An 11,263-nucleotide genomic window follows, 5' to 3' on the forward strand; every position below is an offset into this window, starting at 1 on the left:
TATTTTATAAATAAAAAAAAACCATCTTTGCACTTTAAACTTTTCATTATTTTGGAATTATTAAATGCAGATTGATTTAGAATTTCTTGATAATACCGAATAGTTGACAGAAATGGATGAAAACACTGAGGTCCAGAAAAAAAACCGTCTCTATACTGTATACACCACCCCAGAGCGAATCATCAAACATAATATATATTTGGTTTGGACTTTTTTTATCTTTAAGTTTTGAAGATCTTTGATTGACGTTCTTTGTCAACTATAATAAGCATTATTATTAAATACAATTGAGCACGAAACAAAAACAGAATCGAGATTGTTTTGTAGCTACATTAAAATGATGTCAAGTATAAACTTTCCATTTCTACTAACTTTGAATTAAATATATTGATGATTGCGTGTTGTTCGCTATCCACATGAAAAGTGAAATTGATTTCCGCATTAAGTGATGAATTAAACATTTTAATAACCATGAATCCGTACACGCACAACACGCAAGCTCATCTGATCTCCAAGTCACAGTCTTATTCATTCAATATGTGCATTTCCTTTTTATTAGAAATATGCAAATCTTTGCCAATGGATAAATGCAAGCTATGTTGACAACATGTGTTACCCATACTACATTTTTCTTCTTGCTTGTTACGTTAGAATAATTAACATGGTTCATTAACATGTACTACAGGGCACATTTGCTGAACAGATGTTGCGAGGAAAAACATTACCCGAGATCTAAGAGTCGATATGAGATTTATTATTACCATGGACGTCAGTAATATTAATATATTACTTCCATGTTATTACATAGACTGTGTTTGGATATACGCATGGGGGTACCTGTGGTATGATATTTTAACGCTACATATGGATTAGGTTTTGTTTGTTTTTTTTATATATTTCACCAGCTAACTCATCTTATACTGTTCGTACTAATTGCGACAAACAGCTATTTGACAAATTATATACAGTATGGTACTTCAGGGGAGATAATGCTATTAGGAGACTTGAATGCGCATGTAAAATGTGATGAATTAGATTTTATTACAAATGAAGTTGACGATACTTTAGATGATTTTCTATCCGTCAACTATGAAGCTGACTGTATTCATAAACTTAGAAATACAGAAATTCCACAAAGTACTAACAATTATGGTAAAACAGTAATTGAGATATGTACAGAGTCCCAGCTAAGAATTCTAAATGGGAGAACACTGGGAGATTCTAAGTGGAAAATAACTTTTTGAGTGTGTCTATTGTTGACTATTGCATCTGCAGTGCATCATTTCTATCCAATATTAACAATTTTACAGTTGGACAATACTGCCTACACTTTCTGATCATTGTCCAATATCAGTGCAGATTTTATCTCAGTCATTACAAGAGACCGTATTCAATTTACAGAAAAATAACTTGAAAAGAATTAACATAAATGGAGCTCGGGAAGAAGTATTTAAAGCTAATATTTTATGCTATGATTTTAGTCTAATTATAAAAGAATTAGACACACTGGTATTGGATAATGATAATAATAATAATGATCATAATTTATTGCATCCCAACAGTCCACTTTTAAAAGGGGTAAATGAAACTGTTTCAAAAGTATCCTCTATGCTTTATAATGCAGTTTTTGTGGGTAATGCAAAGAGTAAAGGTAAAAAAGGAATGAAACGTAGAAAAATAAAGAAACCATATTATGATGGGGAGTGTGGAACTATGTACAGAAATGTTAAATGTTTAAGTAGAAGGTTGTGTGAGACACCTTGGGATAAAACTTTGAGATTATATGTATTACAACAGAAAAAGAAGTATAATAAGCTAGTAAGAAAGAAATATAGAAATTTTTCTCAAAAAGTTCTTGATAATATTTTGGAGGCAGAAAAACGCAATCCTGAAGAATTTTGGAAAGCCATAAATACTTTAAAATCCAACACAAATTCTGATCCTAGTTCAAATATAACTCATCAGGAATGGTTTGAATACTTTTAAAAGCTTATGAATGTAAATCAGAACGATAATTTTTCTAATGATAATAGGTTTATTGATCAATTTAACTCTGATATTCTCAATTATGACATGACAACTGAGGAGGTAATTTACTTGCTTTAAAATCATTGAATAATGATATGGCTTGTGGAGCTGATGGTGTTACAAATGAGCTGATAAAAATATCATGTTCAGTTAATACAGATATATATGTAAAGTTATTTAATCTTATATTTAAGTCTGGGATTTATCCAGCTGGTTAGAGAGAAAATTTTATCAAACCAATTTTAAAGGAGGGTGCTTCAATGATCCCTCAAATTATAGAGGAGTAGCCCTATCAAGCTGTTTAGGGAACTTTTTAGCAGAATTTTACAGAATAGATTAGAAACGTTTTTGGAGAAGAATAATATAGTTTGCAATGAACAAATTGGATTTAGAAGTGGTTGCAGAACAAGTGATCATATTTTAACACTTATTATTATTCATTGACAAAGCTTTCAAATCATCAAAGAAATTTTTTGTCTGTTTTGTAGACTTTAAAAAAGCTTTTGACACAATAAATAGAAATGCACTTTTTCACAAACTGTGTTGTTATAATATAAATGGATCTTTTTTTTTTTAATTTTACAAAACCTGTGTAGCGAGGTTCAATTTTCAGAAAAGTTCAGTGAAGGGTTAACACAATCCTTCAGCTCCACTGTTGGTGTAAAGCAAGGGTGCATTTTAAGCCCTACATTGTTCTCTCTTTATATAAATGACTTAGTTAACATATTTGACAGCTCTTGTGACCCTACTGTATTAAATGATAAAAATGTATCTTGTTTGTTATATGCAGATGACCTAGTGTTAATATCTGAATCAGAGTCTGGCTTACAACAATGTTTAAACAAACTCAACACTCACTGCGATAAGTGGAATTTAACTGTAAATCTAAACAAAACTAATGTTATGATATTTAATAAATCAGGTAAAGTCCTGAAAAATTATATCTTTAAATTTAATGAACACACAGTTGATTTGACCAATGAATATAAATATTTGGGTATTTTATTTAAGCCCTCATGAATTTTCACTTATGCTGTCAATCATCTGTGCAAAAATGCTTCCAAGGCAATGTTTTGCTTTAGAATGCTCTTATTCTCAGATAAATTTAATATTTATCCACATTTAAAACTGTTTGAAAGTTGTTTAAAACCTATACTACTTTATTGTAGTGAAATATGGGCACTTAATATGTTAGTTAAATATAATTCAAGTCTTGAATGTAGATATTTGTCTTTTTTACCATCAAAATTTCAAATAAAATTTGCTAAATATCTTGTTGGTGTAAATAAAGCTGCAGTAAACACAGCAGTTTTAGCAGAAATAGGTATGTTACCTATTGCTATTGATGCTGTTAAGGCTTCAGTTGGCTATTGGTGCCATCTGATAAATGCAAAAAAAAAGATAGTTATGCTTCAAATGCCTATAAATGTAGTTTAAATTTAAATAATGGTTTTGCGGTCAAATTAAAAAATGCTCTTTCAAAAATAGGGTTTAATCATGTATGGGAAATCGAAGTACGTTCTCTAAAAAATGCCTTATAAATGCTGTAGGTAAAACATAAGCTGAAAGGTATACAGATTTCTGGGCAGACAGTCTTTTTAACGACCAAAATAACCCAAATGGAAACAAATTAAGAACATACAGAAAATTTAAAAAAAGAATACAAATTAGAATTTTTTTTATTAATAGATTTAGATCGATACATGATATCAAATTTTATAAAAATAAGAATAAGTAATAGTTATCTAAATATTGAACAGGGTAAACACCGTAAATTACCGTTGGAAAAAAGATCATGTCCTCTCTGTAAAAAGGATGTAGAAGATGGATACCATTTTGCTGTAAAATGTCAAATTTTAGAAAAATGTTGGCAAAATCTTTTTCAAAAAGTAGAGAATATATTTCTAGATTTCACCAAAATGTCTGATGAGGAAAAATTTGTATTTATGTTTACTTTTAATGAGTATGACGTAACTAAAATTATTGTCAAGGGAATTAATGATTTATATGTATTAAGAAACAGCCTAACTGATAAGAAAAACCAGTGGATGTAAAAAAAATTATGACTATTTTATATTTTCTTATAGTATTTGTAATGATATATTTTATAACAATTGCATTAATATGAATGTTTGTACTTGTACTTTCAAACTTTGCAAAGGTATCACCTCCTCCAAAACATTCAAATGTATAGTCTTATAACTTATAGCTGACCCAAAATACCAGTTACCTAGTAGAAAACACTTTACATCCAAATTGTTACATGAGAAATCTTCAAAAATTAGAAATAATGTTAAAGAACAACTAAAGAAAGCTTAAAGTGTGTGCTTGACAATAGACTTGTGGTCCAGTAGGCAAATTCGTGGATTTTTAGGAATTACTGGACATGTCATTCTTGACTGGACTATGAAGTCAGTGATGATATGTTGCAAGAGGTTTAAGGGGCGGCATACATCTGAAAACATAAGACAGTAGTATGAAGAAGTTAGTTCTTCCTACGAAATTGGCGAAAAAATAGCTACAATAGTTAGCGACAATGCTGCTAATATGATAAAGACCTTTGCCCTTCCAGGCTTTGAGTCAGACTCCCAAGAAAAAGGGGAGGATATAGATAGTGATGATGATAGTGATCAGAGAATAAAAGATAACTGTGAAGATGACATGTTTATCAATGATTGTCTGCCTTATCACTCAAGGTGTTATGCACACAGCCTACAGCTGGTAGTAAAGGATGGTTTAAAAGATTGTAGCCCACATCTGAAAACTATCACAACTAAAGCATTAAATACTGTTAGCTTTGTTCGCAAATCTATAAATGCTTCTGAAATTTTGGAGGATGAAAACAAACTACAGGCTTCCAATGCTACAAGGTAGAATTCACAGTTGTACATGCTACGATCAATTCTCAGAGTACCTGAAGAAAAACTTAATGCTACTGATTGTAAATATAAGTTGTCCTCTTATGAAAGAAAACTGTTAAATGAGCTTTGCACAATTCTTGATCCTTTTGAGAAGGCAACTTTACTTGCCCAGAAGGAAATAACTATTAGTGGCAGTTTGACCATACCAGTAACTCTTGGGTTAAACCATCAAGTTAACCAAATTTCAGTGGGGAATAGCTCAAAAATGGTTGCTATACTTTGATTAATTCAATTAAATCAAGATTATCACAGTTTGAAAATGATGAATGTTATATTCTTGCTTCCTTTTTAGATCCTAGATTTAAGGTTGGGTGGTGTGAAACTGAAGAAAAAGTTGACAAATATGTTGATATTTTGAAAAAGAGAGTAGATTTTGAGTATAGTTCACCTTGTAAAAAAGTGAAAACTGAAGACTTTTTCAGTTTTATGCCATCAACCCCTCCCACCAGAAAGAGAAATCCTTCTGGTTTGGTTAATAAAGTGAATGACTATATTTCTGAGCCCTGTGTAGAGATGACAGAAAAACCCTTAATGTTTTGGCAAGTGAATAGCAGCAGATTTTCTCTTCTTTCAACATTAGCCAAAAAGCATTTAGCCATACCTGCCATATCAGCTCCCGTTGAGAGCCTATTCAATATAGCTGGAAAAGTATTTAGACCAGAGAGGTGCAGGCTTAATGATAAAACATTTGAACAACTTATGATGATCAAATGCAATGCAAAAACAATGCTTTAACTTTGCATACATACTATACACATGCTGTTCATATATATTGTACATAACATATTGTTTAATAAAATTTTGATAAAATGTAATGTGTAATTTAATTAATTACTTTAGTAAAGTAATTGTAATTTAATTAATTACATTTCAAAAACTGTGTAATGTGTAATTGATGTAATTGATCATTTTTGCAATGTAATGTGTAATTTAATTAATTACATTCCAATGTAATTGACCCCAAGTCTGCTTATAAGAATATGAATGCTTATAAGAATATGAATGTTGTTTAAATTTATATATTATATGTTTGTAATGATTGTCATGTTTGTCTTGGTCAGTGGCGGATCCAGAAATTTTCATAAGTGGGGGCCCACTGACTGACCTAAGAGGGGGCCCGCTCCAGTTACGCTTCAGTGATTCCCTATATAAGCAACCAAATTTTTTCCCAAAAAGGGGGGCCGGGCACCCTGCCCCCCCCCCCTTAATCCGCCTCTGTTGGTAACAATCCAATATTTGGATTTTACACCAATAAAATGATTTGATTTGTATATCCAAACACAGCCAGCAGGGGCGGATCCAGCCATTTTAAAAAGATGGCCCCCCAAGCGCCCCCCCCCCCCCCAATAAATATTGTTTATTTTGATCAGTTTTCACTATTCTTACATTTGCGATCTATTTGCCTCCATTCGTTAATATTCAGTCACACACTATTTTTTTGCACTTTTTGCCCTTTATTTTCTCTTCTGTTTACATACCCATCCCTCTTATGGACGACATCAAAAGTTCAATGTAGGATATGAAGGATAAAAAAACTTAATTCACATTGTTTTTTCACTGACCTCTCCCCCCCCCCCCCCCCCCCCCCCCCTTCATCTTAACTTAATTTGGGAAAAATTGATTTACCAATAGGGATATATGTATAAATCGAATTTAGCAATACAAAACTTACAGAATTTTACCCCAACCCCCACCCCAAACTATTTGATTTAAGTTTTATATCCTTCATCGATCTTTTGATGTCGTCCCTTAACAGAAATTTATTAGTGATGTAACAGAATACGATTACTTAATGCAGTTTGGTCCATCCATGTTTAGCCAACTATAAAGTGCCCCCTGCCATGAATAGAATTTAAGACTTATGTACCCTCGTACGACAAGTTTTCAATGTTTCCAATTTACGGATATAAAGTATCAAGCGTTAATTTGATAAAAATGTCAACAAAACCTCGTACTTACAATAGATGAGTGCAATAATTAGATCCAAAAACACGACGAAATGTACTACACGACAGATGTTGTAATCGATTTCAGGTGTTGATCATTGCATTTATTACATCGATCCTGATACACATTAAAAATGTTGTTTGATCACAAAATTACATCAAAAGGCTAATCAACTCCAAGTTATGATACTAGTCCTGAAAAAGGTATACAAATGTTAGCCTTTAGATGTTAAATTACCAGCGATTTATCAATCAAATGAAAAACCAACAATTTATCAAATATTTACAACACATTCTTTTTGTTTTGATTTAGATTATTAAACTTACAGGATATCGGGTTTTCATTACATTTATCAGTATTATTGTAAAAGCAGCTTAGGGCCATAAATCCTGTACCATGTGAACGGCAAAAGTAACAATCGTCAAATACCGGCCAAACTTGCCCTCAATTTTACAATTCAATTCAATTCAATTCAATTCAAAGTTTTATTGCCATATAAACTATACAGTTTGTGACATATAACAACAACAAAAACAAATAAAGACAATAACAAAGTAACTCAATATATATACACAAAAGCATAGGTTGAACCTTGGAAACAATTATTCTGAAATAAGTTCCTTGTTCTCATTTATCACTCAGAAATGGCATACTGAATTTCTGTAAAATTTCCCACTCAAAACCGACAATAACTTATAGATGGTAAATGAGTGCTATTGTTAAATGACGAGAACTATTACTAGTGTTAGTGGTAAGACATGTTGTTATTTCTAGGTGGTAAGACATGTTGTTATTTAAAGGTGGTAAGAAATGTTGTTATTTCTAGGTAGTAAGACATGTTGTTATTCTAAGGTGGTAAAAAATGTTGTTATTGCTTGGTGGTAAGAAATGGTGTAATTGCTAGGTGGTAAGAAATGATGTTATTTCTAGGTGGTAAGAAATGTTGTTATTTCTAGGTGATAAGAAATGTTGTTATTGCTGGATGGTAAGAAATGTTGTTCTTGTTAGGTGGTAAGACATGTTGTTATATGTAGGTGATAAGAAATGTTGTTATTACTGCATGGTAAGAAATGTTTTAATTTCTAGGCGATAAGTTATCGCGAGGCGGTAAGAAATGTTGTTATTCTAAGGTGTTAAGGAATGTTGTTATTTCTAGGTGATAAGAAATGAGTGTTATTGCTAGGTGGTAAGACATGCTGTTATTGCTAGGTGGTAAGAAATGGTGTTATTGCTTTGTGGTAAGAAATGGTGTTATTGCTAGGTGGTAAGAAATGGTGTTATTGCTAGGTGGTAGGAAATGGTGGTATTGCTAGGTGATAAGAAGTTATTGCTTGGTGGTAAGAAATGCTGTTATTGCTTGGTGGTAAGAAATGCTGTTATTGCTAGGTGGTAAGAAATGGTGTTATTGCTAGGTGGTAAGAAATGCTATTATTGCTAGGTGGTAAGAAATGCTGTTATTCTTAGGTGGCAAGAAATGCTGTTATTGTTAGGTGGTAAGAATTGGTGTTATTGCTAGGTGGTAAGAAATGGTGTTATTGCTAGGTGGTAAAAAAATGGTGTTACTGCTAGGTGGTAAGAAATGGTGTTATTGCTAGGTGGTAAGAAATGCTTTAATGCTAGGTGATAAGAAATGGTGTTATTGCTAGGTGGTAAGAAATGTTGTGATTGCTAGGTGGTAAGAAATGGTGTTATTTTTAGGTGGTAAGAAATGCTGTTATTACTAGGTGGTGAGAAATGTTGTTATTTATAGGTGGTAAGAAATGGTGTTAATGACAGGTGGTGAGAAATGCTGCTATTGCTAGGTGTTACGAAATGCTACTATTATAAGGTGTTACGAAATGCTGATATTGCTAGGTGTTACGAAATGCTGCTATTGCTAGGTAGTAAAAAATGCTGTTATTGTTACGTGGTAAAAAATGGTGGTATTGCCAGGTGGTAAGTTTGTAACTATTACAGAGTGGTAACATATGTTTCTATTGCACAGTGGTAGACATATTGTTATTGAAGAGTGGCAAGAAATGTATGTATTTCAGGATGGTTAGAAATGTTGTTATTAAACTACTTACTTAATATTTTATTTTACATTTCCTCATTGAAAGGATCAGGAACTAGCATACTATTTAAACATGTTTCTCAACAATTAAACATTCAAGGGACTGGAAAGTTTTTTTTATATATTAAAATCCTAATAGACAGTAAACAGCATTTCTGAAAAAAGTTGACCGATAAGTGGCACAAACAAAACCCCAATTTTCCCAGGACTCATCCCCACTTGTCCGCTGCCTATGAAAAAAAATAGTTTGTCAAAGAAATGGGCACTATGATAACTAATGTATCAAAAGCCTTTGGGACAAGGATTAAACATTATTAGCTAGATTTTTAGATTTATAAAATTATGAAAAATATATGAAATGATTTCAAATGGATTTAATCAATGTAATTACACATGTTATCTCTGTATACAACTGTATTTTAAAAGATTATCCCAAAAATTAAATAATTAAAAAAAACAGGCAGATATTTACACTATATTTCGTCTTAATCTGAAACTAATCTTCTGAAATCTATACAATGATACTCAATGTAAATAAACTGTTGACACAGAGATATGTCTTGTGTTTTGTAATTTTGATGGGATAATGCAAATGTTTAGATTAAAGCGGCAATATTTAACCATGCGATATTTTGTTGATAGCGAGATCGCTGGAAATAAAATATCTATGTCTAACTTTCTTTACTCAAGACAAAAATTTTATACAATATTTTTTTTTTGATACAATAGTTCTTTGTTTTTCAATCATTTTCAGTCATTATGCTTATCTCAGTTGCTCCTGAAGGGTAAGCAGATCCTGCACCATATTTGGCACCCGTCGTGTTGCTCATGTTATTACAAACCCGACAAACAGTATAATTTGGTAGGTCACATTCATGAAAAGAGAATGGGATTGTAGTTATGACATAAGGAATATATCCAATATTATCTGTGAAACAGGTACTTCATAATGGTCAAACAACATGTGATGGCGCTCGTAAAATTTATGAAGGGATGATTTCAACTTCACCATCAATACCTTTTCAAAGTTTTATTTTATATATCTGACGGAAATCTTTCTCTTCGATTTTTATGGTTTTATGACTGAGTTATTTTCCCTATAGTGTTAATTTGGACTAATGATTTTCTCCTTGGTTTTGTGTATGACTAAGAGATTTTCCATTGGTTTTTATATCAAATTTAGTTGTTTTTATTAGAAGTTATGTCTGTTCTGTTAGTTTTTATGAATGACTGATGCAATTAACATGATTAAGTTTTGTGATTTATCATTATATAGGTATCATCAAGTTGTCTGCCCTTTGTATAGGTATCATCAAGTTGTCTGCCCTTTGCACGAAACCAACACAGGAAAAACTGACTATGCCACTGTTCGAAAACTAATTTTGAAGAAACATTACTAAAACACAATTTATATAAATAAATATAATTTATTTACAAACAATGAAATAAAATAATTAAACTTAGAAATAGAATAGACAACCTTGTTAAATAAATAATAAAAATATTACATACTCACAGAATAGAAATTATTCGTTATGGAATGACCTTTGCAATATATGTGTATGTTTTTAATGTAAAGCAATAACGAACATTTTATATAAGTTTTGTGCTTTTATTTCCTGGTCTGACACTTGATCAAAGAGTGACTTATCTTGAGTATATGTTAGTATGTACTTGACACAAGTTTCTTTTTTATCTAATTGCCTCTTGTGGATAATCTGGATACTTCCTGACTTAGCACAACTTACATTATAAAGTCTTATGATTTAAAACATTTCTTCTGACATATAAAGTTTCAATTGTTTTAATATTTATGTGTTTTTTCTAAATTGTTTCCTGTAACTTGTACTGAAACACTCTGAGGAATTTTCAATAAGTTCATATTTCAATATAGTTACTTGAAGACAAAGTACACCACCTCAATGGTTCCGTGTTAGCCCCAAATGTGGTTTAAAACTTTTTGTGCAATTGGAGCAATTTTTAGATCACTTAAAAATTGAAAGAAATTTTTATACGGAATAATAGACGGGCACTGTCCAACTGATATTTTGTCCTCTCTATTACAAATATCAAAATCTGGCTATGGCTGAGCAGTTTCCTCATTCCTATAATTAAATTAAAAACAACCCGATGCTCCGCAGGGCGCAGCTTTATACAACAGCAGAGGTCGAACCTTAAACAGTTGCCTTTGGGCAAGTATGGACACAACAGCTCTGAATTTGGATTGTGATTAAATAGTTGACACAGCATAGGTTTCTGACAAAGAAGGAATGTGGTCTAATGAACTTAAAAATATTTTTCTGCTTTTGAGCAA

Source organism: Mytilus galloprovincialis, chromosome 3 (assembly GCF_965363235.1).
Source record: "Mytilus galloprovincialis chromosome 3, xbMytGall1.hap1.1, whole genome shotgun sequence".
In the NCBI taxonomy this organism is placed as follows: domain Eukaryota; kingdom Metazoa; phylum Mollusca; class Bivalvia; order Mytilida; family Mytilidae; genus Mytilus; species Mytilus galloprovincialis.